General features: G+C 53.5%; 48 non-coding genes across 48 annotated transcripts; all 48 read right to left on the reverse strand.

Moving 5' to 3' along the window:
• Positions 1–2,609: 2,609 nt before the first annotated feature.
• Trnal-cag (transfer RNA leucine (anticodon CAG)) lies at positions 2,610–2,691 on the reverse strand. Its single transcript has one exon. It is a non-coding gene; the product is annotated as a tRNA-Leu (tRNA).
• Positions 2,692–2,771: 80 nt separating this feature from the next.
• Positions 2,772–2,853, reverse strand: Trnal-uag (transfer RNA leucine (anticodon UAG)). The gene has a single exon. It is a non-coding gene; the product is annotated as a tRNA-Leu (tRNA).
• A 758-nt stretch (positions 2,854–3,611) lies between these two features.
• On the reverse strand, positions 3,612–3,683 carry Trnah-gug (transfer RNA histidin (anticodon GUG)). The gene has a single exon. It is a non-coding gene; the product is annotated as a tRNA-His (tRNA).
• A 386-nt stretch (positions 3,684–4,069) lies between these two features.
• Positions 4,070–4,141, reverse strand: Trnae-cuc (transfer RNA glutamic acid (anticodon CUC)). Its single transcript has one exon. It is a non-coding gene; the product is annotated as a tRNA-Glu (tRNA).
• Positions 4,142–4,423: 282 nt separating this feature from the next.
• Positions 4,424–4,505, reverse strand: Trnal-cag (transfer RNA leucine (anticodon CAG)). The gene has a single exon. It is a non-coding gene; the product is annotated as a tRNA-Leu (tRNA).
• Positions 4,506–4,585: 80 nt separating this feature from the next.
• Trnal-uag (transfer RNA leucine (anticodon UAG)) lies at positions 4,586–4,667 on the reverse strand. Its single transcript has one exon. It is a non-coding gene; the product is annotated as a tRNA-Leu (tRNA).
• Positions 4,668–5,425: 758 nt separating this feature from the next.
• Positions 5,426–5,497, reverse strand: Trnah-gug (transfer RNA histidin (anticodon GUG)). The gene has a single exon. It is a non-coding gene; the product is annotated as a tRNA-His (tRNA).
• Positions 5,498–5,883: 386 nt separating this feature from the next.
• On the reverse strand, positions 5,884–5,955 carry Trnae-cuc (transfer RNA glutamic acid (anticodon CUC)). Its single transcript has one exon. It is a non-coding gene; the product is annotated as a tRNA-Glu (tRNA).
• Positions 5,956–6,237: 282 nt separating this feature from the next.
• Trnal-cag (transfer RNA leucine (anticodon CAG)) lies at positions 6,238–6,319 on the reverse strand. Its single transcript has one exon. It is a non-coding gene; the product is annotated as a tRNA-Leu (tRNA).
• An 80-nt stretch (positions 6,320–6,399) lies between these two features.
• On the reverse strand, positions 6,400–6,481 carry Trnal-uag (transfer RNA leucine (anticodon UAG)). Its single transcript has one exon. It is a non-coding gene; the product is annotated as a tRNA-Leu (tRNA).
• Positions 6,482–7,239: 758 nt separating this feature from the next.
• Positions 7,240–7,311, reverse strand: Trnah-gug (transfer RNA histidin (anticodon GUG)). The gene has a single exon. It is a non-coding gene; the product is annotated as a tRNA-His (tRNA).
• A 386-nt stretch (positions 7,312–7,697) lies between these two features.
• Trnae-cuc (transfer RNA glutamic acid (anticodon CUC)) lies at positions 7,698–7,769 on the reverse strand. Its single transcript has one exon. It is a non-coding gene; the product is annotated as a tRNA-Glu (tRNA).
• A 282-nt stretch (positions 7,770–8,051) lies between these two features.
• On the reverse strand, positions 8,052–8,133 carry Trnal-cag (transfer RNA leucine (anticodon CAG)). The gene has a single exon. It is a non-coding gene; the product is annotated as a tRNA-Leu (tRNA).
• Positions 8,134–8,213: 80 nt separating this feature from the next.
• Trnal-uag (transfer RNA leucine (anticodon UAG)) lies at positions 8,214–8,295 on the reverse strand. Its single transcript has one exon. It is a non-coding gene; the product is annotated as a tRNA-Leu (tRNA).
• Positions 8,296–9,053: 758 nt separating this feature from the next.
• Positions 9,054–9,125, reverse strand: Trnah-gug (transfer RNA histidin (anticodon GUG)). The gene has a single exon. It is a non-coding gene; the product is annotated as a tRNA-His (tRNA).
• A 386-nt stretch (positions 9,126–9,511) lies between these two features.
• On the reverse strand, positions 9,512–9,583 carry Trnae-cuc (transfer RNA glutamic acid (anticodon CUC)). The gene has a single exon. It is a non-coding gene; the product is annotated as a tRNA-Glu (tRNA).
• Positions 9,584–9,865: 282 nt separating this feature from the next.
• On the reverse strand, positions 9,866–9,947 carry Trnal-cag (transfer RNA leucine (anticodon CAG)). The gene has a single exon. It is a non-coding gene; the product is annotated as a tRNA-Leu (tRNA).
• Positions 9,948–10,027: 80 nt separating this feature from the next.
• Trnal-uag (transfer RNA leucine (anticodon UAG)) lies at positions 10,028–10,109 on the reverse strand. The gene has a single exon. It is a non-coding gene; the product is annotated as a tRNA-Leu (tRNA).
• A 758-nt stretch (positions 10,110–10,867) lies between these two features.
• On the reverse strand, positions 10,868–10,939 carry Trnah-gug (transfer RNA histidin (anticodon GUG)). The gene has a single exon. It is a non-coding gene; the product is annotated as a tRNA-His (tRNA).
• Positions 10,940–11,325: 386 nt separating this feature from the next.
• Positions 11,326–11,397, reverse strand: Trnae-cuc (transfer RNA glutamic acid (anticodon CUC)). The gene has a single exon. It is a non-coding gene; the product is annotated as a tRNA-Glu (tRNA).
• A 282-nt stretch (positions 11,398–11,679) lies between these two features.
• Positions 11,680–11,761, reverse strand: Trnal-cag (transfer RNA leucine (anticodon CAG)). The gene has a single exon. It is a non-coding gene; the product is annotated as a tRNA-Leu (tRNA).
• An 80-nt stretch (positions 11,762–11,841) lies between these two features.
• On the reverse strand, positions 11,842–11,923 carry Trnal-uag (transfer RNA leucine (anticodon UAG)). Its single transcript has one exon. It is a non-coding gene; the product is annotated as a tRNA-Leu (tRNA).
• A 758-nt stretch (positions 11,924–12,681) lies between these two features.
• Trnah-gug (transfer RNA histidin (anticodon GUG)) lies at positions 12,682–12,753 on the reverse strand. The gene has a single exon. It is a non-coding gene; the product is annotated as a tRNA-His (tRNA).
• Positions 12,754–13,139: 386 nt separating this feature from the next.
• Trnae-cuc (transfer RNA glutamic acid (anticodon CUC)) lies at positions 13,140–13,211 on the reverse strand. The gene has a single exon. It is a non-coding gene; the product is annotated as a tRNA-Glu (tRNA).
• Positions 13,212–13,493: 282 nt separating this feature from the next.
• On the reverse strand, positions 13,494–13,575 carry Trnal-cag (transfer RNA leucine (anticodon CAG)). Its single transcript has one exon. It is a non-coding gene; the product is annotated as a tRNA-Leu (tRNA).
• Positions 13,576–13,655: 80 nt separating this feature from the next.
• Trnal-uag (transfer RNA leucine (anticodon UAG)) lies at positions 13,656–13,737 on the reverse strand. Its single transcript has one exon. It is a non-coding gene; the product is annotated as a tRNA-Leu (tRNA).
• A 758-nt stretch (positions 13,738–14,495) lies between these two features.
• Trnah-gug (transfer RNA histidin (anticodon GUG)) lies at positions 14,496–14,567 on the reverse strand. Its single transcript has one exon. It is a non-coding gene; the product is annotated as a tRNA-His (tRNA).
• Positions 14,568–14,953: 386 nt separating this feature from the next.
• On the reverse strand, positions 14,954–15,025 carry Trnae-cuc (transfer RNA glutamic acid (anticodon CUC)). Its single transcript has one exon. It is a non-coding gene; the product is annotated as a tRNA-Glu (tRNA).
• Positions 15,026–15,307: 282 nt separating this feature from the next.
• On the reverse strand, positions 15,308–15,389 carry Trnal-cag (transfer RNA leucine (anticodon CAG)). Its single transcript has one exon. It is a non-coding gene; the product is annotated as a tRNA-Leu (tRNA).
• An 80-nt stretch (positions 15,390–15,469) lies between these two features.
• Trnal-uag (transfer RNA leucine (anticodon UAG)) lies at positions 15,470–15,551 on the reverse strand. The gene has a single exon. It is a non-coding gene; the product is annotated as a tRNA-Leu (tRNA).
• A 758-nt stretch (positions 15,552–16,309) lies between these two features.
• Trnah-gug (transfer RNA histidin (anticodon GUG)) lies at positions 16,310–16,381 on the reverse strand. The gene has a single exon. It is a non-coding gene; the product is annotated as a tRNA-His (tRNA).
• Positions 16,382–16,767: 386 nt separating this feature from the next.
• Trnae-cuc (transfer RNA glutamic acid (anticodon CUC)) lies at positions 16,768–16,839 on the reverse strand. The gene has a single exon. It is a non-coding gene; the product is annotated as a tRNA-Glu (tRNA).
• A 282-nt stretch (positions 16,840–17,121) lies between these two features.
• Positions 17,122–17,203, reverse strand: Trnal-cag (transfer RNA leucine (anticodon CAG)). Its single transcript has one exon. It is a non-coding gene; the product is annotated as a tRNA-Leu (tRNA).
• Positions 17,204–17,283: 80 nt separating this feature from the next.
• Trnal-uag (transfer RNA leucine (anticodon UAG)) lies at positions 17,284–17,365 on the reverse strand. The gene has a single exon. It is a non-coding gene; the product is annotated as a tRNA-Leu (tRNA).
• A 758-nt stretch (positions 17,366–18,123) lies between these two features.
• On the reverse strand, positions 18,124–18,195 carry Trnah-gug (transfer RNA histidin (anticodon GUG)). The gene has a single exon. It is a non-coding gene; the product is annotated as a tRNA-His (tRNA).
• Positions 18,196–18,581: 386 nt separating this feature from the next.
• Positions 18,582–18,653, reverse strand: Trnae-cuc (transfer RNA glutamic acid (anticodon CUC)). The gene has a single exon. It is a non-coding gene; the product is annotated as a tRNA-Glu (tRNA).
• A 282-nt stretch (positions 18,654–18,935) lies between these two features.
• Positions 18,936–19,017, reverse strand: Trnal-cag (transfer RNA leucine (anticodon CAG)). Its single transcript has one exon. It is a non-coding gene; the product is annotated as a tRNA-Leu (tRNA).
• An 80-nt stretch (positions 19,018–19,097) lies between these two features.
• Positions 19,098–19,179, reverse strand: Trnal-uag (transfer RNA leucine (anticodon UAG)). Its single transcript has one exon. It is a non-coding gene; the product is annotated as a tRNA-Leu (tRNA).
• Positions 19,180–19,937: 758 nt separating this feature from the next.
• Trnah-gug (transfer RNA histidin (anticodon GUG)) lies at positions 19,938–20,009 on the reverse strand. Its single transcript has one exon. It is a non-coding gene; the product is annotated as a tRNA-His (tRNA).
• A 386-nt stretch (positions 20,010–20,395) lies between these two features.
• Trnae-cuc (transfer RNA glutamic acid (anticodon CUC)) lies at positions 20,396–20,467 on the reverse strand. The gene has a single exon. It is a non-coding gene; the product is annotated as a tRNA-Glu (tRNA).
• A 282-nt stretch (positions 20,468–20,749) lies between these two features.
• Positions 20,750–20,831, reverse strand: Trnal-cag (transfer RNA leucine (anticodon CAG)). The gene has a single exon. It is a non-coding gene; the product is annotated as a tRNA-Leu (tRNA).
• An 80-nt stretch (positions 20,832–20,911) lies between these two features.
• Trnal-uag (transfer RNA leucine (anticodon UAG)) lies at positions 20,912–20,993 on the reverse strand. The gene has a single exon. It is a non-coding gene; the product is annotated as a tRNA-Leu (tRNA).
• A 758-nt stretch (positions 20,994–21,751) lies between these two features.
• On the reverse strand, positions 21,752–21,823 carry Trnah-gug (transfer RNA histidin (anticodon GUG)). The gene has a single exon. It is a non-coding gene; the product is annotated as a tRNA-His (tRNA).
• A 386-nt stretch (positions 21,824–22,209) lies between these two features.
• Positions 22,210–22,281, reverse strand: Trnae-cuc (transfer RNA glutamic acid (anticodon CUC)). Its single transcript has one exon. It is a non-coding gene; the product is annotated as a tRNA-Glu (tRNA).
• A 282-nt stretch (positions 22,282–22,563) lies between these two features.
• On the reverse strand, positions 22,564–22,645 carry Trnal-cag (transfer RNA leucine (anticodon CAG)). Its single transcript has one exon. It is a non-coding gene; the product is annotated as a tRNA-Leu (tRNA).
• An 80-nt stretch (positions 22,646–22,725) lies between these two features.
• Positions 22,726–22,807, reverse strand: Trnal-uag (transfer RNA leucine (anticodon UAG)). The gene has a single exon. It is a non-coding gene; the product is annotated as a tRNA-Leu (tRNA).
• Positions 22,808–23,565: 758 nt separating this feature from the next.
• Positions 23,566–23,637, reverse strand: Trnah-gug (transfer RNA histidin (anticodon GUG)). The gene has a single exon. It is a non-coding gene; the product is annotated as a tRNA-His (tRNA).
• A 386-nt stretch (positions 23,638–24,023) lies between these two features.
• On the reverse strand, positions 24,024–24,095 carry Trnae-cuc (transfer RNA glutamic acid (anticodon CUC)). The gene has a single exon. It is a non-coding gene; the product is annotated as a tRNA-Glu (tRNA).
• Positions 24,096–24,142: the final 47 nt, after the last annotated feature.

A 24,142-nucleotide genomic window follows, 5' to 3' on the forward strand; every position in this document is an offset into this window, starting at 1 on the left:
CCGACGCAACTTTGGTTTAGCAAAGGACGTCCACCACTCTACTTTCGTACGGTATCTATTGACAGAGCGAAGACAAAAAGTCCAAGTCCGTGTGACAAGTACCTCGAGATCGGCGTCCTGAAGGTGGGAAATATTGAACATCCAGTGACTTCTGAATCGTTTGGTGGGTTGTCTGTCCAGTTGTATAACGGCGGCGTAGGCGCAGTGATCGCTACATGGGACGGGAATGACCTCCGAGTCAACAACGTGTTCCCCGAGCTGAGAAGACACATATATTCTGTCGAGGCGGCTACTCGAGGTGGAAGTGAAGTATGTAAATTTCACAAGGGTAGGGTGAAGGAGTTCCCACGTATCCTTTAGATTCATTCGTAAAACCAGATCATGAAGCTCCTTACAATAGTTAAAATGCGGCCGCTGATCTTTTTGATGTACGACACAGTTAAAATCTCCTCCTAATATTAGGGCAGTCGGATTTTTACGAAGCAGGTAAATTAGTTCGTCTTTAAAGAACTCGGTCCTTGCGAACCTGTGGCCACTCCCTGAGGGCGCGTATAGGTTCACGAGCGTGACGCCGAATACTTTGCAGGATATGCCACGCCCCGACTCCAGTGTTTCAACGTCCGAGACGGGGATGCCTTCACGCACGAGAATGGCGGTACCAGTGCTAAGTTCGAAGGCAACATTGGTAATACAGTGGAAACCGGGAACGACCAGATCAGGAACAAGGAATTCCTGCAATAGAAGTATATCAGCGGCAGACTCATATACGAACTGCCTAAAGACTGCAAGTTTCAATTCAGACGTGATCCTGTTAACATTAACACTCAGGAACTTGTACGCTTGTGCCATGGAATTTACGGAGCTACTTTAAATTAACGTGATCATCGTCACCGGCAAACCAATCCATTCGTGAACCAGCTGGTGGAGAGTGGCCATCACCATCGTTCGCATCTGAGAGGGCTTGCAGTTTGTGTTTGCTGCGCGGTACATTCAAGTTCGGTTGGAATTTCTTTTTGTTCCTCCCGACGCTTGCGACTTTTTCCGCAGAAAGCGGCATCGGAGAATCGACACAAGTCTCCTGTGCAGGTTGCCCTGCTGCAGCAACCTGCATGTGCGACTCACCGGATAGTCCATCGGGAGACGCGCTAAGTTCTTGTTTATCCACACGTTGGGATTGTTTGGAAACACTCTCCCGGTCAGGTTGTTGACAAGCAAGGCTGAGATCTCGCTCCGTGGTGACACACTCGTCAGTGTGTTTGTTGTCAGTGTCGCGTGGCTGTGATACGAGTGGGGGACCTGCGCACACACCGTCGACGTCACTGTGGGCAACATGCTGAGGTTCACCATCGGTTTGTTGGGGAGCCGACTCGACAGACGTGGACGGTAAACAAGAACCAACCTGGGGCGTAGCAATACCGTCATCAGGCGAAGAAGTATTAACATCAACACGTGATTCTGGTATAGCGTCTTGCGAAAGCTCAATGTCGCCTGCAGGTTGTTTGATATCAGGTGTGGCAGGTGTTACCGGTACTGAGACGCCTTCATCTGAACTACTACTGTCGCACGTCCGACGTCTCTTGGACGCCACCGCAGTGACCGGACGGGTGAGAGGGTTCTGATCCCCGCCCTTCGCAAGAGGAATAGCAGGGAACTCGTCATCAAAAGGTTTTTCATGTACAGACACAGTATCAGTGGAAAGGGACGGCTCATTACTTGGTAATTGGGTGCCCGTCACTAGATCAGCTAAAGTGAGCCTCTTACGTTGTTGTAAAGTAGGCTTTAAGACGGTCATTCTTTTAGGGCAATTCTGCCGTAAATGACCACTTTCATTGCAGTTAAAACACGTAGAAGCTTGCCCAGAATATGTAACCTGCACCTTATACCCACAAACAAATACATGGGATGGGATGTTGACTTTAACTTGCATCTCAACCGATCTGATGCCAGAAAAACATTGCAACTTATGGTGCCTGGACCACTTTTCAAGTCTAATGTTACGCACTTCGCCATATTTCGTGAGCACGTCTTTTAGGAAACAGTTGTCTACTTCAGGGGGCAGGTTGTAAATACGCACGTTAGAGATCTCGACATCCGCGTTAGTAACTTGGACAGTACTCACAGTGCCATCGCGATGCCGGAACTCGACGCCGCCGCCATGTTTCTGCAAAAGTCGTTCCAGTAAGAGGGGATTCAGGAGCTTCACGAAAAAGCAGTACAAATCCAGGTCGTAGTAGGCAGTGTGAACTTGATCAGTGGTAATGCCGATTGTATCGACGATCCATTCATGAACTTCCAGTGAACTTGGCTGAACTGATCGTGTAGCCTTGTCAAACTCGAACTGCAGGGTATTTTTCCTTGGAATCGTGGGAACCATTGTGCAAATTAACCCAAATGGGCTAACTGCATACAACAAACACTTAAAACAACGACACGAACACACAACCACGCGCAATCACGTGAAACAGAAAGCACAATACAACGTAAACAAAGCAAGTGACACTGAGCGCTCCGAACGTCCGCACGCTGCCGCGTCTCAAGCGGTAATGTTGTGCTGTTTTCTTTGCAGGCAATAAGCGCAGCCGTCTTCGACACAGGAAACATTACACGTTTGGCAGCTGTGGGGTTGGAACCCACGCCTCTCAAGAGACTGGTGCCTGAAACCAGCGCCTTAGACCGCTCGGCCACGCTACCTACACAACACGCGCGTCACAAGAGCTGCGTCCTACGCCACGAGAACACACCGCAGCGGCACAAAAGTGAGACGTAAAAATTGGCAACGGTGGGATTCGAACCCACGCCTCCGAAGAGACTGGTGCCTAAAACCAGCGCCTTAGACCGCTCGGCCACGTTACCGCTGGAGCACGAGCGGCGAAACGTTTCCTTTGTAGTACAAAGATCACTCCGAAATGTAAGTGTCTTGGCAATCGCTGTGCCATGTATTTCCACTGCTCTCCCACTGGAAGCGTCTCTTTAGGCCATCCACAACAAGAAAATGCCGTGCCCGCCGTATGGTAGCGACGCCACTTGTCTGTAGCTGTCGTAGTTAAGGAGACAGCATCGAGAGACGTTTTCGTGCTGTGACCAGGTTTCGAACCTGGGCTTTCCGTAACCACTAAAGTATCATAGCTGTACCTGTCAGGCGGAGCTAGAATGCTCCATGTAACAAACATATGTGAGCTCAAGGAGGTTACACGTGAAGAGAAAGCGGCAGGTTAACACGACTACAGCAAAACCCCTGGCAGCGCTGGGATTCGAACCGACGCCTACGAAGAGACTGGTGCCTTAAACCAGCGCCATAGAGCGCTCGGCCATGCTACGTGCGCTGCAATGGGCACCAGTGTTCCTAGCATTTGTAGAAACAGTGCACGCCACAGCTTCCTGTTCTGCTGGGGCTGGCTGCTCATCCATCGCACTTCAAAACAACTGCCCTTTTCGACTACAGAGAGCAGCGGACGTCTGCGCTCTGGGAGGCGACATTACGTGTTGGTGAGGAAGTGATAGTGCAAACTGCGGCCTGCGGAACACGAGTGACAAAATCAAGAGAGCACTGTCATTTCGAGTACTCGTGCACTATCGCTATTGCAACGGCAGTAAGGCAAAACTTTCAAAATTGCCGTGACCAGGATTCGAACCTGGGTTATTGCGGCCACAACGCAATGTCCTAACCACTAGACGATCACGGCCACGGCCACGAAGCCACCCACGAAAGCAGCTGGCAGGAATGCAAGTGGCGATACACAGCAAAGCCTAGGCCAAGGTGTACGCCACAGCAGTGTCAGACACGGTCCGCATCACGTGTATACGAGCAAATGAACGTTGCTGCGCTGTCAGGACACTAACTACAGTGGTTAGCTGCATTCACCTCCGTGGCAATATCTTGCAGTCCTCCAAGCCTCTTGACTACAGGTACCCGTATGTGGCTGGATAACAAGTGGATAGATGCCGCATCTCTCTCGCCGTCAGGTGTTGCCACGAATCATACTTAACGTGGCTTTCTGCACGCGTCAGCGTAGCGTCAGTCGAGCTAAGTCGGGACAAGTCGCATAAGAGGAGCAACAAAAACGCGCATTTCCGGTACCGGGAATCGAACCCGGGCCTCCTGGGTGAGAGCCAGGTATCCTAGCCACTAGACCACACCGGATAACGGCGGCAGCGCTCTTCCAGCGAACGCAGCAACCACGCACGGTTAACTGTCGACAACTGTAAAAAATCCACTCTCTCGCGTTATAGAACGGCGTGCTCCGGACGCATTTCGTGGAGACGAACGCCAGCAATGATGAGAGCAAAAGGCGCCTCCAAATCCTGTCGTTGCACCACGCACTGTTCTACGGCAATTCACGAAGCAGAAGCTCACGCCTTGTTGTGCTGTTTTCTTTGCAGGCAATAAGCGCAGCCGTCTTCGACACAGGAAACATTACACGTTTGGCAGCTGTGGGGTTGGAACCCACGCCTCTCAAGAGACTGGTGCCTGAAACCAGCGCCTTAGACCGCTCGGCCACGCTACCTACACAACACGCGCGTCACAAGAGCTGCGTCCTACGCCACGAGAACACACCGCAGCGGCACAAAAGTGAGACGTAAAAATTGGCAACGGTGGGATTCGAACCCACGCCTCCGAAGAGACTGGTGCCTAAAACCAGCGCCTTAGACCGCTCGGCCACGTTACCGCTGGAGCACGAGCGGCGAAACGTTTCCTTTGTAGTACAAAGATCACTCCGAAATGTAAGTGTCTTGGCAATCGCTGTGCCATGTATTTCCACTGCTCTCCCACTGGAAGCGTCTCTTTAGGCCATCCACAACAAGAAAATGCCGTGCCCGCCGTATGGTAGCGACGCCACTTGTCTGTAGCTGTCGTAGTTAAGGAGACAGCATCGAGAGACGTTTTCGTGCTGTGACCAGGTTTCGAACCTGGGCTTTCCGTAACCACTAAAGTATCATAGCTGTACCTGTCAGGCGGAGCTAGAATGCTCCATGTAACAAACATATGTGAGCTCAAGGAGGTTACACGTGAAGAGAAAGCGGCAGGTTAACACGACTACAGCAAAACCCCTGGCAGCGCTGGGATTCGAACCGACGCCTACGAAGAGACTGGTGCCTTAAACCAGCGCCATAGAGCGCTCGGCCATGCTACGTGCGCTGCAATGGGCACCAGTGTTCCTAGCATTTGTAGAAACAGTGCACGCCACAGCTTCCTGTTCTGCTGGGGCTGGCTGCTCATCCATCGCACTTCAAAACAACTGCCCTTTTCGACTACAGAGAGCAGCGGACGTCTGCGCTCTGGGAGGCGACATTACGTGTTGGTGAGGAAGTGATAGTGCAAACTGCGGCCTGCGGAACACGAGTGACAAAATCAAGAGAGCACTGTCATTTCGAGTACTCGTGCACTATCGCTATTGCAACGGCAGTAAGGCAAAACTTTCAAAATTGCCGTGACCAGGATTCGAACCTGGGTTATTGCGGCCACAACGCAATGTCCTAACCACTAGACGATCACGGCCACGGCCACGAAGCCACCCACGAAAGCAGCTGGCAGGAATGCAAGTGGCGATACACAGCAAAGCCTAGGCCAAGGTGTACGCCACAGCAGTGTCAGACACGGTCCGCATCACGTGTATACGAGCAAATGAACGTTGCTGCGCTGTCAGGACACTAACTACAGTGGTTAGCTGCATTCACCTCCGTGGCAATATCTTGCAGTCCTCCAAGCCTCTTGACTACAGGTACCCGTATGTGGCTGGATAACAAGTGGATAGATGCCGCATCTCTCTCGCCGTCAGGTGTTGCCACGAATCATACTTAACGTGGCTTTCTGCACGCGTCAGCGTAGCGTCAGTCGAGCTAAGTCGGGACAAGTCGCATAAGAGGAGCAACAAAAACGCGCATTTCCGGTACCGGGAATCGAACCCGGGCCTCCTGGGTGAGAGCCAGGTATCCTAGCCACTAGACCACACCGGATAACGGCGGCAGCGCTCTTCCAGCGAACGCAGCAACCACGCACGGTTAACTGTCGACAACTGTAAAAAATCCACTCTCTCGCGTTATAGAACGGCGTGCTCCGGACGCATTTCGTGGAGACGAACGCCAGCAATGATGAGAGCAAAAGGCGCCTCCAAATCCTGTCGTTGCACCACGCACTGTTCTACGGCAATTCACGAAGCAGAAGCTCACGCCTTGTTGTGCTGTTTTCTTTGCAGGCAATAAGCGCAGCCGTCTTCGACACAGGAAACATTACACGTTTGGCAGCTGTGGGGTTGGAACCCACGCCTCTCAAGAGACTGGTGCCTGAAACCAGCGCCTTAGACCGCTCGGCCACGCTACCTACACAACACGCGCGTCACAAGAGCTGCGTCCTACGCCACGAGAACACACCGCAGCGGCACAAAAGTGAGACGTAAAAATTGGCAACGGTGGGATTCGAACCCACGCCTCCGAAGAGACTGGTGCCTAAAACCAGCGCCTTAGACCGCTCGGCCACGTTACCGCTGGAGCACGAGCGGCGAAACGTTTCCTTTGTAGTACAAAGATCACTCCGAAATGTAAGTGTCTTGGCAATCGCTGTGCCATGTATTTCCACTGCTCTCCCACTGGAAGCGTCTCTTTAGGCCATCCACAACAAGAAAATGCCGTGCCCGCCGTATGGTAGCGACGCCACTTGTCTGTAGCTGTCGTAGTTAAGGAGACAGCATCGAGAGACGTTTTCGTGCTGTGACCAGGTTTCGAACCTGGGCTTTCCGTAACCACTAAAGTATCATAGCTGTACCTGTCAGGCGGAGCTAGAATGCTCCATGTAACAAACATATGTGAGCTCAAGGAGGTTACACGTGAAGAGAAAGCGGCAGGTTAACACGACTACAGCAAAACCCCTGGCAGCGCTGGGATTCGAACCGACGCCTACGAAGAGACTGGTGCCTTAAACCAGCGCCATAGAGCGCTCGGCCATGCTACGTGCGCTGCAATGGGCACCAGTGTTCCTAGCATTTGTAGAAACAGTGCACGCCACAGCTTCCTGTTCTGCTGGGGCTGGCTGCTCATCCATTGCACTTCAAAACAACTGCCCTTTTCGACTACAGAGAGCAGCGGACGTCTGCGCTCTGGGAGGCGACATTACGTGTTGGTGAGGAAGTGATAGTGCAAACTGCGGCCTGCGGAACACGAGTGACAAAATCAAGAGAGCACTGTCATTTCGAGTACTCGTGCACTATCGCTATTGCAACGGCAGTAAGGCAAAACTTTCAAAATTGCCGTGACCAGGATTCGAACCTGGGTTATTGCGGCCACAACGCAATGTCCTAACCACTAGACGATCACGGCCACGGCCACGAAGCCACCCACGAAAGCAGCTGGCAGGAATGCAAGTGGCGATACACAGCAAAGCCTAGGCCAAGGTGTACGCCACAGCAGTGTCAGACACGGTCCGCATCACGTGTATACGAGCAAATGAACGTTGCTGCGCTGTCAGGACACTAACTACAGTGGTTAGCTGCATTCACCTCCGTGGCAATATCTTGCAGTCCTCCAAGCCTCTTGACTACAGGTACCCGTATGTGGCTGGATAACAAGTGGATAGATGCCGCATCTCTCTCGCCGTCAGGTGTTGCCACGAATCATACTTAACGTGGCTTTCTGCACGCGTCAGCGTAGCGTCAGTCGAGCTAAGTCGGGACAAGTCGCATAAGAGGAGCAACAAAAACGCGCATTTCCGGTACCGGGAATCGAACCCGGGCCTCCTGGGTGAGAGCCAGGTATCCTAGCCACTAGACCACACCGGAAAGCGGCGGCAGCGCTCTTCCAGCGAACGCAGCAACCACGCACGGTTAACTGTCGACAACTGTAAAAAATCCACTCTCTCGCGTTATAGAACGGCGTGCTCCGGACGCATTTCGTGGAGACGAACGCCAGCAATGATGAGAGCAAAAGGCGCCTCCAAATCCTGTCGTTGCACCACGCACTGTTCTACGGCAATTCACGAAGCAGAAGCTCACGCCTTGTTGTGCTGTTTTCTTTGCAGGCAATAAGCGCAGCCGTCTTCGACACAGGAAACATTACACGTTTGGCAGCTGTGGGGTTGGAACCCACGCCTCTCAAGAGACTGGTGCCTGAAACCAGCGCCTTAGACCGCTCGGCCACGCTACCTACACAACACGCGCGTCACAAGAGCTGCGTCCTACGCCACGAGAACACACCGCAGCGGCACAAAAGTGAGACGTAAAAATTGGCAACGGTGGGATTCGAACCCACGCCTCCGAAGAGACTGGTGCCTAAAACCAGCGCCTTAGACCGCTCGGCCACGTTACCGCTGGAGCACGAGCGGCGAAACGTTTCCTTTGTAGTACAAAGATCACTCCGAAATGTAAGTGTCTTGGCAATCGCTGTGCCATGTATTTCCACTGCTCTCCCACTGGAAGCGTCTCTTTAGGCCATCCACAACAAGAAAATGCCGTGCCCGCCGTATGGTAGCGACGCCACTTGTCTGTAGCTGTCGTAGTTAAGGAGACAGCATCGAGAGACGTTTTCGTGCTGTGACCAGGTTTCGAACCTGGGCTTTCCGTAACCACTAAAGTATCATAGCTGTACCTGTCAGGCGGAGCTAGAATGCTCCATGTAACAAACATATGTGAGCTCAAGGAGGTTACACGTGAAGAGAAAGCGGCAGGTTAACACGACTACAGCAAAACCCCTGGCAGCGCTGGGATTCGAACCGACGCCTACGAAGAGACTGGTGCCTTAAACCAGCGCCATAGAGCGCTCGGCCATGCTACGTGCGCTGCAATGGGCACCAGTGTTCCTAGCATTTGTAGAAACAGTGCACGCCACAGCTTCCTGTTCTGCTGGGGCTGGCTGCTCATCCATCGCACTTCAAAACAACTGCCCTTTTCGACTACAGAGAGCAGCGGACGTCTGCGCTCTGGGAGGCGACATTACGTGTTGGTGAGGAAGTGATAGTGCAAACTGCGGCCTGCGGAACACGAGTGACAAAATCAAGAGAGCACTGTCATTTCGAGTACTCGTGCACTATCGCTATTGCAACGGCAGTAAGGCAAAACTTTCAAAATTGCCGTGACCAGGATTCGAACCTGGGTTATTGCGGCCACAACGCAATGTCCTAACCACTAGACGATCACGGCCACGGCCACGAAGCCACCCACGAAAGCAGCTGGCAGGAATGCAAGTGGCGATACACAGCAAAGCCTAGGCCAAGGTGTACGCCACAGCAGTGTCAGACACGGTCCGCATCACGTGTATACGAGCAAATGAACGTTGCTGCGCTGTCAGGACACTAACTACAGTGGTTAGCTGCATTCACCTCCGTGGCAATATCTTGCAGTCCTCCAAGCCTCTTGACTACAGGTACCCGTATGTGGCTGGATAACAAGTGGATAGATGCCGCATCTCTCTCGCCGTCAGGTGTTGCCACGAATCATACTTAACGTGGCTTTCTGCACGCGTCAGCGTAGCGTCAGTCGATCAAAGTCGGGACAAGTCGCATAAGAGGAGCAACAAAAACGCGCATTTCCGGTACCGGGAATCGAACCCGGGCCTCCTGGGTGAGAGCCAGGTATCCTAGCCACTAGACCACACCGGATAACGGCGGCAGCGCTCTTCCAGCGAACGCAGCAACCACGCACGGTTAACTGTCGACAACTGTAAAAAATCCACTCTCTCGCGTTATAGAACGGCGTGCTCCGGACGCATTTCGTGGAGACGAACGCCAGCAATGATGAGAGCAAAAGGCGCCTCCAAATCCTGTCGTTGCACCACGCACTGTTCTACGGCAATTCACGAAGCAGAAGCTCACGCCTTGTTGTGCTGTTTTCTTTGCAGGCAATAAGCGCAGCCGTCTTCGACACAGGAAACATTACACGTTTGGCAGCTGTGGGGTTGGAACCCACGCCTCTCAAGAGACTGGTGCCTGAAACCAGCGCCTTAGACCGCTCGGCCACGCTACCTACACAACACGCGCGTCACAAGAGCTGCGTCCTACGCCACGAGAACACACCGCAGCGGCACAAAAGTGAGACGTAAAAATTGGCAACGGTGGGATTCGAACCCACGCCTCCGAAGAGACTGGTGCCTAAAACCAGCGCCTTAGACCGCTCGGCCACGTTACCGCTGGAGCACGAGCGGCGAAACGTTTCCTTTGTAGTACAAAGATCACTCCGAAATGTAAGTGTCTTGGCAATCGCTGTGCCATGTATTTCCACTGCTCTCCCACTGGAAGCGTCTCTTTAGGCCATCCACAACAAGAAAATGCCGTGCCCGCCGTATGGTAGCGACGCCACTTGTCTGTAGCTGTCGTAGTTAAGGAGACAGCATCGAGAGACGTTTTCGTGCTGTGACCAGGTTTCGAACCTGGGCTTTCCGTAACCACTAAAGTATCATAGCTGTACCTGTCAGGCGGAGCTAGAATGCTCCATGTAACAAACATATGTGAGCTCAAGGAGGTTACACGTGAAGAGAAAGCGGCAGGTTAACACGACTACAGCAAAACCCCTGGCAGCGCTGGGATTCGAACCGACGCCTACGAAGAGACTGGTGCCTTAAACCAGCGCCATAGAGCGCTCGGCCATGCTACGTGCGCTGCAATGGGCACCAGTGTTCCTAGCATTTGTAGAAACAGTGCACGCCACAGCTTCCTGTTCTGCTGTGGCTGGCTGCTCATCCATTGCACTTCAAAACAACTGCCCTTTTCGACTACAGAGAGCAGCGGACGTCTGCGCTCTGGGAGGCGACATTACGTGTTGGTGAGGAAGTGATAGTGCAAACTGCGGCCTGCGGAACACGAGTGACAAAATCAAGAGAGCACTGTCATTTCGAGTACTCGTGCACTATCGCTATTGCAACGGCAGTAAGGCAAAACTTTCAAAATTGCCGTGACCAGGATTCGAACCTGGGTTATTGCGGCCACAACGCAATGTCCTAACCACTAGACGATCACGGCCACGGCCACGAAGCCACCCACGAAAGCAGCTGGCAGGAATGCAAGTGGCGATACACAGCAAAGCCTAGGCCAAGGTGTACGCCACAGCAGTGTCAGACACGGTCCGCATCACGTGTATACGAGCAAATGAACGTTGCTGCGCTGTCAGGACACTAACTACAGTGGTTAGCTGCATTCACCTCCGTGGCAATATCTTGCAGTCCTCCAAGCCTCTTGACTACAGGTACCCGTATGTGGCTGGATAACAAGTGGATAGATGCCGCATCTCTCTCGCCGTCAGGTGTTGCCACGAATCATACTTAACGTGGCTTTCTGCACGCGTCAGCGTAGCGTCAGTCGAGCTAAGTCGGGACAAGTCGCATAAGAGGAGCAACAAAAACGCGCATTTCCGGTACCGGGAATCGAACCCGGGCCTCCTGGGTGAGAGCCAGGTATCCTAGCCACTAGACCACACCGGAAAGCGGCGGCAGCGCTCTTCCAGCGAACGCAGCAACCACGCACGGTTAACTGTCGACAACTGTAAAAAATCCACTCTCTCGCGTTATAGAACGGCGTGCTCCGGACGCATTTCGTGGAGACGAACGCCAGCAATGATGAGAGCAAAAGGCGCCTCCAAATCCTGTCGTTGCACCACGCACTGTTCTACGGCAATTCACGAAGCAGAAGCTCACGCCTTGTTGTGCTGTTTTCTTTGCAGGCAATAAGCGCAGCCGTCTTCGACACAGGAAACATTACACGTTTGGCAGCTGTGGGGTTGGAACCCACGCCTCTCAAGAGACTGGTGCCTGAAACCAGCGCCTTAGACCGCTCGGCCACGCTACCTACACAACACGCGCGTCACAAGAGCTGCGTCCTACGCCACGAGAACACACCGCAGCGGCACAAAAGTGAGACGTAAAAATTGGCAACGGTGGGATTCGAACCCACGCCTCCGAAGAGACTGGTGCCTAAAACCAGCGCCTTAGACCGCTCGGCCACGTTACCGCTGGAGCACGAGCGGCGAAACGTTTCCTTTGTAGTACAAAGATCACTCCGAAATGTAAGTGTCTTGGCAATCGCTGTGCCATGTATTTCCACTGCTCTCCCACTGGAAGCGTCTCTTTAGGCCATCCACAACAAGAAAATGCCGTGCCCGCCGTATGGTAGCGACGCCACTTGTCTGTAGCTGTCGTAGTTAAGGAGACAGCATCGAGAGACGTTTTCGTGCTGTGACCAGGTTTCGAACCTGGGCTTTCCGTAACCACTAAAGTATCATAGCTGTACCTGTCAGGCGGAGCTAGAATGCTCCATGTAACAAACATATGTGAGCTCAAGGAGGTTACACGTGAAGAGAAAGCGGCAGGTTAACACGACTACAGCAAAACCCCTGGCAGCGCTGGGATTCGAACCGACGCCTACGAAGAGACTGGTGCCTTAAACCAGCGCCATAGAGCGCTCGGCCATGCTACGTGCGCTGCAATGGGCACCAGTGTTCCTAGCATTTGTAGAAACAGTGCACGCCACAGCTTCCTGTTCTGCTGGGGCTGGCTGCTCATCCATCGCACTTCAAAACAACTGCCCTTTTCGACTACAGAGAGCAGCGGACGTCTGCGCTCTGGGAGGCGACATTACGTGTTGGTGAGGAAGTGATAGTGCAAACTGCGGCCTGCGGAACACGAGTGACAAAATCAAGAGAGCACTGTCATTTCGAGTACTCGTGCACTATCGCTATTGCAACGGCAGTAAGGCAAAACTTTCAAAATTGCCGTGACCAGGATTCGAACCTGGGTTATTGCGGCCACAACGCAATGTCCTAACCACTAGACGATCACGGCCACGGCCACGAAGCCACCCACGAAAGCAGCTGGCAGGAATGCAAGTGGCGATACACAGCAAAGCCTAGGCCAAGGTGTACGCCACAGCAGTGTCAGACACGGTCCGCATCACGTGTATACGAGCAAATGAACGTTGCTGCGCTGTCAGGACACTAACTACAGTGGTTAGCTGCATTCACCTCCGTGGCAATATCTTGCAGTCCTCCAAGCCTCTTGACTACAGGTACCCGTATGTGGCTGGATAACAAGTGGATAGATGCCGCATCTCTCTCGCCGTCAGGTGTTGCCACGAATCATACTTAACGTGGCTTTCTGCACGCGTCAGCGTAGCGTCAGTCGATCAAAGTCGGGACAAGTCGCATAAGAGGAGCAACAAAAACGCGCATTTCCGGTACCGGGAATCGAACCCGGGCCTCCTGGGTGAGAGCCAGGTATCCTAGCCACTAGACCACACCGGATAACGGCGGCAGCGCTCTTCCAGCGAACGCAGCAACCACGCACGGTTAACTGTCGACAACTGTAAAAAATCCACTCTCTCGCGTTATAGAACGGCGTGCTCCGGACGCATTTCGTGGAGACGAACGCCAGCAATGATGAGAGCAAAAGGCGCCTCCAAATCCTGTCGTTGCACCACGCACTGTTCTACGGCAATTCACGAAGCAGAAGCTCACGCCTTGTTGTGCTGTTTTCTTTGCAGGCAATAAGCGCAGCCGTCTTCGACACAGGAAACATTACACGTTTGGCAGCTGTGGGGTTGGAACCCACGCCTCTCAAGAGACTGGTGCCTGAAACCAGCGCCTTAGACCGCTCGGCCACGCTACCTACACAACACGCGCGTCACAAGAGCTGCGTCCTACGCCACGAGAACACACCGCAGCGGCACAAAAGTGAGACGTAAAAATTGGCAACGGTGGGATTCGAACCCACGCCTCCGAAGAGACTGGTGCCTAAAACCAGCGCCTTAGACCGCTCGGCCACGTTACCGCTGGAGCACGAGCGGCGAAACGTTTCCTTTGTAGTACAAAGATCACTCCGAAATGTAAGTGTCTTGGCAATCGCTGTGCCATGTATTTCCACTGCTCTCCCACTGGAAGCGTCTCTTTAGGCCATCCACAACAAGAAAATGCCGTGCCCGCCGTATGGTAGCGACGCCACTTGTCTGTAGCTGTCGTAGTTAAGGAGACAGCATCGAGAGACGTTTTCGTGCTGTGACCAGGTTTCGAACCTGGGCTTTCCGTAACCACTAAAGTATCATAGCTGTACCTGTCAGGCGGAGCTAGAATGCTCCATGTAACAAACATATGTGAGCTCAAGGAGGTTACACGTGAAGAGAAAGCGGCAGGTTAACACGACTACAGCAAAACCCCTGGCAGCGCTGGGATTCGAACCGACGCCTACGAAGAGACTGGTGCCTTAAACCAGCGCCATAGAGCGCTCGGCCATGCTACGTGCGCTGCAATGGGCACCAGTGTTCCTAGCATTTGTAGAAACAGTGCACGCCACAGCTTCCTGTTCTGCTGGGGCTGGCTGCTCATCCATCGCACTTCAAAACAACTGCCCTTTTCGACTACAGAGAGCAGCGGACGTCTGCGCTCTGGGAGGCGACATTACGTGTTGGTGAGGAAGTGATAGTGCAAACTGCGGCCTGCGGAACACGAGTGACAAAATCAAGAGAGCACTGTCATTTCGAGTACTCGTGCACTATCGCTATTGCAACGGCAGTAAGGCAAAACTTTCAAAATTGCCGTGACCAGGATTCGAACCTGGGTTATTGCGGCCACAACGCAATGTCCTAACCACTAGACGATCACGGCCACGGCCACGAAGCCACCCACGAAAGCAGCTGGCAGGAATGCAAGTGGCGATACACAGCAAAGCCTAGGCCAAGGTGTACGCCACAGCAGTGTCAGACACGGTCCGCATCACGTGTATACGAGCAAATGAACGTTGCTGCGCTGTCAGGACACTAACTACAGTGGTTAGCTGCATTCACCTCCGTGGCAATATCTTGCAGTCCTCCAAGCCTCTTGACTACAGGTACCCGTATGTGGCTGGATAACAAGTGGATAGATGCCGCATCTCTCTCGCCGTCAGGTGTTGCCACGAATCATACTTAACGTGGCTTTCTGCACGCGTCAGCGTAGCGTCAGTCGATCAAAGTCGGGACAAGTCGCATAAGAGGAGCAACAAAAACGCGCATTTCCGGTACCGGGAATCGAACCCGGGCCTCCTGGGTGAGAGCCAGGTATCCTAGCCACTAGACCACACCGGATAACGGCGGCAGCGCTCTTCCAGCGAACGCAGCAACCACGCACGGTTAACTGTCGACAACTGTAAAAAATCCACTCTCTCGCGTTATAGAACGGCGTGCTCCGGACGCATTTCGTGGAGACGAACGCCAGCAATGATGAGAGCAAAAGGCGCCTCCAAATCCTGTCGTTGCACCACGCACTGTTCTACGGCAATTCACGAAGCAGAAGCTCACGCCTTGTTGTGCTGTTTTCTTTGCAGGCAATAAGCGCAGCCGTCTTCGACACAGGAAACATTACACGTTTGGCAGCTGTGGGGTTGGAACCCACGCCTCTCAAGAGACTGGTGCCTGAAACCAGCGCCTTAGACCGCTCGGCCACGCTACCTACACAACACGCGCGTCACAAGAGCTGCGTCCTACGCCACGAGAACACACCGCAGCGGCACAAAAGTGAGACGTAAAAATTGGCAACGGTGGGATTCGAACCCACGCCTCCGAAGAGACTGGTGCCTAAAACCAGCGCCTTAGACCGCTCGGCCACGTTACCGCTGGAGCACGAGCGGCGAAACGTTTCCTTTGTAGTACAAAGATCACTCCGAAATGTAAGTGTCTTGGCAATCGCTGTGCCATGTATTTCCACTGCTCTCCCACTGGAAGCGTCTCTTTAGGCCATCCACAACAAGAAAATGCCGTGCCCGCCGTATGGTAGCGACGCCACTTGTCTGTAGCTGTCGTAGTTAAGGAGACAGCATCGAGAGACGTTTTCGTGCTGTGACCAGGTTTCGAACCTGGGCTTTCCGTAACCACTAAAGTATCATAGCTGTACCTGTCAGGCGGAGCTAGAATGCTCCATGTAACAAACATATGTGAGCTCAAGGAGGTTACACGTGAAGAGAAAGCGGCAGGTTAACACGACTACAGCAAAACCCCTGGCAGCGCTGGGATTCGAACCGACGCCTACGAAGAGACTGGTGCCTTAAACCAGCGCCATAGAGCGCTCGGCCATGCTACGTGCGCTGCAATGGGCACCAGTGTTCCTAGCATTTGTAGAAACAGTGCACGCCACAGCTTCCTGTTCTGCTGGGGCTGGCTGCTCATCCATCGCACTTCAAAACAACTGCCCTTTTCGACTACAGAGAGCAGCGGACGTCTGCGCTCTGGGAGGCGACATTACGTGTTGGTGAGGAAGTGATAGTGCAAACTGCGGCCTGCGGAACACGAGTGACAAAATCAAGAGAGCACTGTCATTTCGAGTACTCGTGCACTATCGCTATTGCAACGGCAGTAAGGCAAAACTTTCAAAATTGCCGTGACCAGGATTCGAACCTGGGTTATTGCGGCCACAACGCAATGTCCTAACCACTAGACGATCACGGCCACGGCCACGAAGCCACCCACGAAAGCAGCTGGCAGGAATGCAAGTGGCGATACACAGCAAAGCCTAGGCCAAGGTGTACGCCACAGCAGTGTCAGACACGGTCCGCATCACGTGTATACGAGCAAATGAACGTTGCTGCGCTGTCAGGACACTAACTACAGTGGTTAGCTGCATTCACCTCCGTGGCAATATCTTGCAGTCCTCCAAGCCTCTTGACTACAGGTACCCGTATGTGGCTGGATAACAAGTGGATAGATGCCGCATCTCTCTCGCCGTCAGGTGTTGCCACGAATCATACTTAACGTGGCTTTCTGCACGCGTCAGCGTAGCGTCAGTCGAGCTAAGTCGGGACAAGTCGCATAAGAGGAGCAACAAAAACGCGCATTTCCGGTACCGGGAATCGAACCCGGGCCTCCTGGGTGAGAGCCAGGTATCCTAGCCACTAGACCACACCGGATAACGGCGGCAGCGCTCTTCCAGCGAACGCAGCAACCACGCACGGTTAACTGTCGACAACTGTAAAAAATCCACTCTCTCGCGTTATAGAACGGCGTGCTCCGGACGCATTTCGTGGAGACGAACGCCAGCAATGATGAGAGCAAAAGGCGCCTCCAAATCCTGTCGTTGCACCACGCACTGTTCTACGGCAATTCACGAAGCAGAAGCTCACGCCTTGTTGTGCTGTTTTCTTTGCAGGCAATAAGCGCAGCCGTCTTCGACACAGGAAACATTACACGTTTGGCAGCTGTGGGGTTGGAACCCACGCCTCTCAAGAGACTGGTGCCTGAAACCAGCGCCTTAGACCGCTCGGCCACGCTACCTACACAACACGCGCGTCACAAGAGCTGCGTCCTACGCCACGAGAACACACCGCAGCGGCACAAAAGTGAGACGTAAAAATTGGCAACGGTGGGATTCGAACCCACGCCTCCGAAGAGACTGGTGCCTAAAACCAGCGCCTTAGACCGCTCGGCCACGTTACCGCTGGAGCACGAGCGGCGAAACGTTTCCTTTGTAGTACAAAGATCACTCCGAAATGTAAGTGTCTTGGCAATCGCTGTGCCATGTATTTCCACTGCTCTCCCACTGGAAGCGTCTCTTTAGGCCATCCACAACAAGAAAATGCCGTGCCCGCCGTATGGTAGCGACGCCACTTGTCTGTAGCTGTCGTAGTTAAGGAGACAGCATCGAGAGACGTTTTCGTGCTGTGACCAGGTTTCGAACCTGGGCTTTCCGTAACCACTAAAGTATCATAGCTGTACCTGTCAGGCGGAGCTAGAATGCTCCATGTAACAAACATATGTGAGCTCAAGGAGGTTACACGTGAAGAGAAAGCGGCAGGTTAACACGACTACAGCAAAACCCCTGGCAGCGCTGGGATTCGAACCGACGCCTACGAAGAGACTGGTGCCTTAAACCAGCGCCATAGAGCGCTCGGCCATGCTACGTGCGCTGCAATGGGCACCAGTGTTCCTAGCATTTGTAGAAACAGTGCACGCCACAGCTTCCTGTTCTGCTGGGGCTGGCTGCTCATCCATCGCACTTCAAAACAACTGCCCTTTTCGACTACAGAGAGCAGCGGACGTCTGCGCTCTGGGAGGCGACATTACGTGTTGGTGAGGAAGTGATAGTGCAAACTGCGGCCTGCGGAACACGAGTGACAAAATCAAGAGAGCACTGTCATTTCGAGTACTCGTGCACTATCGCTATTGCAACGGCAGTAAGGCAAAACTTTCAAAATTGCCGTGACCAGGATTCGAACCTGGGTTATTGCGGCCACAACGCAATGTCCTAACCACTAGACGATCACGGCCACGGCCACGAAGCCACCCACGAAAGCAGCTGGCAGGAATGCAAGTGGCGATACACAGCAAAGCCTAGGCCAAGGTGTACGCCACAGCAGTGTCAGACACGGTCCGCATCACGTGTATACGAGCAAATGAACGTTGCTGCGCTGTCAGGACACTAACTACAGTGGTTAGCTGCATTCACCTCCGTGGCAATATCTTGCAGTCCTCCAAGCCTCTTGACTACAGGTACCCGTATGTGGCTGGATAACAAGTGGATAGATGCCGCATCTCTCTCGCCGTCAGGTGTTGCCACGAATCATACTTAACGTGGCTTTCTGCACGCGTCAGCGTAGCGTCAGTCGATCAAAGTCGGGACAAGTCGCATAAGAGGAGCAACAAAAACGCGCATTTCCGGTACCGGGAATCGAACCCGGGCCTCCTGGGTGAGAGCCAGGTATCCTAGCCACTAGACCACACCGGATAACGGCGGCAGCGCTCTTCCAGCGAACGCAGCAACCACGCACGGTTAACTGTCGACAACTGTAAAAAATCCACTCTCTCGCGTTATAGAACGGCGTGCTCCGGACGCATTTCGTGGAGACGAACGCCAGCAATGATGAGAGCAAAAGGCGCCTCCAAATCCTGTCGTTGCACCACGCACTGTTCTACGGCAATTCACGAAGCAGAAGCTCACGCCTTGTTGTGCTGTTTTCTTTGCAGGCAATAAGCGCAGCCGTCTTCGACACAGGAAACATTACACGTTTGGCAGCTGTGGGGTTGGAACCCACGCCTCTCAAGAGACTGGTGCCTGAAACCAGCGCCTTAGACCGCTCGGCCACGCTACCTACACAACACGCGCGTCACAAGAGCTGCGTCCTACGCCACGAGAACACACCGCAGCGGCACAAAAGTGAGACGTAAAAATTGGCAACGGTGGGATTCGAACCCACGCCTCCGAAGAGACTGGTGCCTAAAACCAGCGCCTTAGACCGCTCGGCCACGTTACCGCTGGAGCACGAGCGGCGAAACGTTTCCTTTGTAGTACAAAGATCACTCCGAAATGTAAGTGTCTTGGCAATCGCTGTGCCATGTATTTCCACTGCTCTCCCACTGGAAGCGTCTCTTTAGGCCATCCACAACAAGAAAATGCCGTGCCCGCCGTATGGTAGCGACGCCACTTGTCTGTAGCTGTCGTAGTTAAGGAGACAGCATCGAGAGACGTTTTCGTGCTGTGACCAGGTTTCGAACCTGGGCTTTCCGTAACCACTAAAGTATCATAGCTGTACCTGTCAGGCGGAGCTAGAATGCTCCATGTAACAAACATATGTGAGCTCAAGGAGGTTACACGTGAAGAGAAAGCGGCAGGTTAACACGACTACAGCAAAACCCCTGGCAGCGCTGGGATTCGAACCGACGCCTACGAAGAGACTGGTGCCTTAAACCAGCGCCATAGAGCGCTCGGCCATGCTACGTGCGCTGCAATGGGCACCAGTGTTCCTAGCATTTGTAGAAACAGTGCACGCCACAGCTTCCTGTTCTGCTGGGGCTGGCTGCTCATCCATCGCACTTCAAAACAACTGCCCTTTTCGACTACAGAGAGCAGCGGACGTCTGCGCTCTGGGAGGCGACATTACGTGTTGGTGAGGAAGTGATAGTGCAAACTGCGGCCTGCGGAACACGAGTGACAAAATCAAGAGAGCACTGTCATTTCGAGTACTCGTGCACTATCGCTATTGCAACGGCAGTAAGGCAAAACTTTCAAAATTGCCGTGACCAGGATTCGAACCTGGGTTATTGCGGCCACAACGCAATGTCCTAACCACTAGACGATCACGGCCACGGCCACGAAGCCACCCACGAAAGCAGCTGGCAGGAATGCAAGTGGCGATACACAGCAAAGCCTAGGCCAAGGTGTACGCCACAGCAGTGTCAGACACGGTCCGCATCACGTGTATACGAGCAAATGAACGTTGCTGCGCTGTCAGGACACTAACTACAGTGGTTAGCTGCATTCACCTCCGTGGCAATATCTTGCAGTCCTCCAAGCCTCTTGACTACAGGTACCCGTATGTGGCTGGATAACAAGTGGATAGATGCCGCATCTCTCTCGCCGTCAGGTGTTGCCACGAATCATACTTAACGTGGCTTTCTGCACGCGTCAGCGTAGCGTCAGTCGAGCTAAGTCGGGACAAGTCGCATAAGAGGAGCAACAAAAACGCGCATTTCCGGTACCGGGAATCGAACCCGGGCCTCCTGGGTGAGAGCCAGGTATCCTAGCCACTAGACCACACCGGATAACGGCGGCAGCGCTCTTCCAGCGAACGCAGCAACCACGCACGGTTAACTGTCGACAACTGTAAAAAATCCACTCTCTCGCGTTATAGAACGGCGTGCTCCGGACGCATTTCGTGGAGACGAACGCCAGCAATGATGAGAGCAAAAGGCGCCTCCAAATCCTGTCGTTGCACCACGCACTGTTCTACGGCAATTCACGAAGCAGAAGCTCACGCCTTGTTGTGCTGTTTTCTTTGCAGGCAATAAGCGCAGCCGTCTTCGACACAGGAAACATTACACGTTTGGCAGCTGTGGGGTTGGAACCCACGCCTCTCAAGAGACTGGTGCCTGAAACCAGCGCCTTAGACCGCTCGGCCACGCTACCTACACAACACGCGCGTCACAAGAGCTGCGTCCTACGCCACGAGAACACACCGCAGCGGCACAAAAGTGAGACGTAAAAATTGGCAACGGTGGGATTCGAACCCACGCCTCCGAAGAGACTGGTGCCTAAAACCAGCGCCTTAGACCGCTCGGCCACGTTACCGCTGGAGCACGAGCGGCGAAACGTTTCCTTTGTAGTACAAAGATCACTCCGAAATGTAAGTGTCTTGGCAATCGCTGTGCCATGTATTTCCACTGCTCTCCCACTGGAAGCGTCTCTTTAGGCCATCCACAACAAGAAAATGCCGTGCCCGCCGTATGGTAGCGACGCCACTTGTCTGTAGCTGTCGTAGTTAAGGAGACAGCATCGAGAGACGTTTTCGTGCTGTGACCAGGTTTCGAACCTGGGCTTTCCGTAACCACTAAAGTATCATAGCTGTACCTGTCAGGCGGAGCTAGAATGCTCCATGTAACAAACATATGTGAGCTCAAGGAGGTTACACGTGAAGAGAAAGCGGCAGGTTAACACGACTACAGCAAAACCCCTGGCAGCGCTGGGATTCGAACCGACGCCTACGAAGAGACTGGTGCCTTAAACCAGCGCCATAGAGCGCTCGGCCATGCTACGTGCGCTGCAATGGGCACCAGTGTTCCTAGCATTTGTAGAAACAGTGCACGCCACAGCTTCCTGTTCTGCTGGGGCTGGCTGCTCATCCATCGCACTTCAAAACAACTGCCCTTTTCGACTACAGAGAGCAGCGGACGTCTGCGCTCTGGGAGGCGACATTACGTGTTGGTGAGGAAGTGATAGTGCAAACTGCGGCCTGCGGAACACGAGTGACAAAATCAAGAGAGCACTGTCATTTCGAGTACTCGTGCACTATCGCTATTGCAACGGCAGTAAGGCAAAACTTTCAAAATTGCCGTGACCAGGATTCGAACCTGGGTTATTGCGGCCACAACGCAATGTCCTAACCACTAGACGATCACGGCCACGGCCACGAAGCCACCCACGAAAGCAGCTGGCAGGAATGCAAGTGGCGATACACAGCAAAGCCTAGGCCAAGGTGTACGCCACAGCAGTGTCAGACACGGTCCGCATCACGTGTATACGAGCAAATGAACGTTGCTGCGCTGTCAGGACACTAACTACAGTGGTTAGCTGCATTCACCTCCGTGGCAATATCTTGCAGTCCTCCAAGCCTCTTGACTACAGGTACCCGTATGTGGCTGGATAACAAGTGGATAGATGCCGCATCTCTCTCGCCGTCAGGTGTTGCCACGAATCATACTTAACGTGGCTTTCTGCACGCGTCAGCGTAGCGTCAGTCGAGCTAAGTCGGGACAAGTCGCATAAGAGGAGCAACAAAAACGCGCATTTCCGGTACCGGGAATCGAACCCGGGCCTCCTGGGTGAGAGCCAGGTATCCTAGCCACTAGACCACACCGGATAACGGCGGCAGCGCTCTTCCAGCGAACGCAGCAACCACGCACGGTTAACTGTCGACAACTGTAAAAAATCCACTCTCTCGCGTTATAGAACGGCGTGCTCCGGACGCATTTCGTGGAGACGAACGCCAGCAATGATGAGAGCAAAAGGCGCCTCCAAATCCTGTCGTTGCACCACGCACTGTTCTACGGCAATTCACGAAGCAGAAGCTCACGCCTTGTTGTGCTGTTTTCTTTGCAGGCAATAAGCGCAGCCGTCTTCGACACAGGAAACATTACACGTTTGGCAGCTGTGGGGTTGGAACCCACGCCTCTCAAGAGACTGGTGCCTGAAACCAGCGCCTTAGACCGCTCGGCCACGCTACCTACACAACACGCGCGTCACAAGAGCTGCGTCCTACGCCACGAGAACACACCGCAGCGGCACAAAAGTGAGACGTAAAAATTGGCAACGGTGGGATTCGAACCCACGCCTCCGAAGAGACTGGTGCCTAAAACCAGCGCCTTAGACCGCTCGGCCACGTTACCGCTGGAGCACGAGCGGCGAAACGTTTCCTTTGTAGTACAAAGATCACTCCGAAATGTAAGTGTCTTGGCAATCGCTGTGCCATGTATTTCCACTGCTCTCCCACTGGAAGCGTCTCTTTAGGCCATCCACAACAAGAAAATGCCGTGCCCGCCGTATGGTAGCGACGCCACTTGTCTGTAGCTGTCGTAGTTAAGGAGACAGCATCGAGAGACGTTTTCGTGCTGTGACCAGGTTTCGAACCTGGGCTTTCCGTAACCACTAAAGTATCATAGCTGTACCTGTCAGGCGGAGCTAGAATGCTCCATGTAACAAACATATGTGAGCTCAAGGAGGTTACACGTGAAGAGAAAGCGGCAGGTTAACACGACTACAGCAAAACCCCTGGCAGCGCTGGGATTCGAACCGACGCCTACGAAGAGACTGGTGCCTTAAACCAGCGCCATAGAGCGCTCGGCCATGCTACGTGCGCTGCAATGGGCACCAGTGTTCCTAGCATTTGTAGAAACAGTGCACGCCACAGCTTCCTGTTCTGCTGGGGCTGGCTGCTCATCCATCGCACTTCAAAACAACTGCCCTTTTCGACTACAGAGAGCAGCGGACGTCTGCGCTCTGGGAGGCGACATTACGTGTTGGTGAGGAAGTGATAGTGCAAACTGCGGCCTGCGGAACACGAGTGACAAAATCAAGAGAGCACTGTCATTTCGAGTACTCGTGCACTATCGCTATTGCAACGGCAGTAAGGCAAAACTTTCAAAATTGCCGTGACCAGGATTCGAACCTGGGTTATTGCGGCCACAACGCAATGTCCTAACCACTAGACGATCACGGCCACGGCCACGAAGCCACCCACGAAAGCAGCTGGCAGGAATGCAAGTGGCGATACACAGCAAAGCCTAGGCCAAGGTGTACGCCACAGCAGTGTCAGACACGGTCCGCATCACGTGTATACGAGCAAATGAACGTTGCTGCGCTGTCAGGACACTAACTACAGTGGTTAGCTGCATTCACCTCCGTGGCAATATCTTGCAGTCCTCCAAGCCTCTTGACTACAGGTACCCGTATGTGGCTGGATAACAAGTGGATAGATGCCGCATCTCTCTCGCCGTCAGGTGTTGCCACGAATCATACTTAACGTGGCTTTCTGCACGCGTCAGCGTAGCGTCAGTCGATCAAAGTCGGGACAAGTCGCATAAGAGGAGCAACAAAAACGCGCATTTCCGGTACCGGGAATCGAACCCGGGCCTCCTGGGTGAGAGCCAGGTATCCTAGCCACTAGACCACACCGGATAACGGCGGCAGCGCTCTTCCAGCGAACGCAGCAACCACGCACGGTT

This window comes from Schistocerca nitens, chromosome 1 (assembly GCF_023898315.1).
Source record: "Schistocerca nitens isolate TAMUIC-IGC-003100 chromosome 1, iqSchNite1.1, whole genome shotgun sequence".
Taxonomy (NCBI): Eukaryota; Metazoa; Arthropoda; class Insecta; order Orthoptera; family Acrididae; genus Schistocerca; species Schistocerca nitens.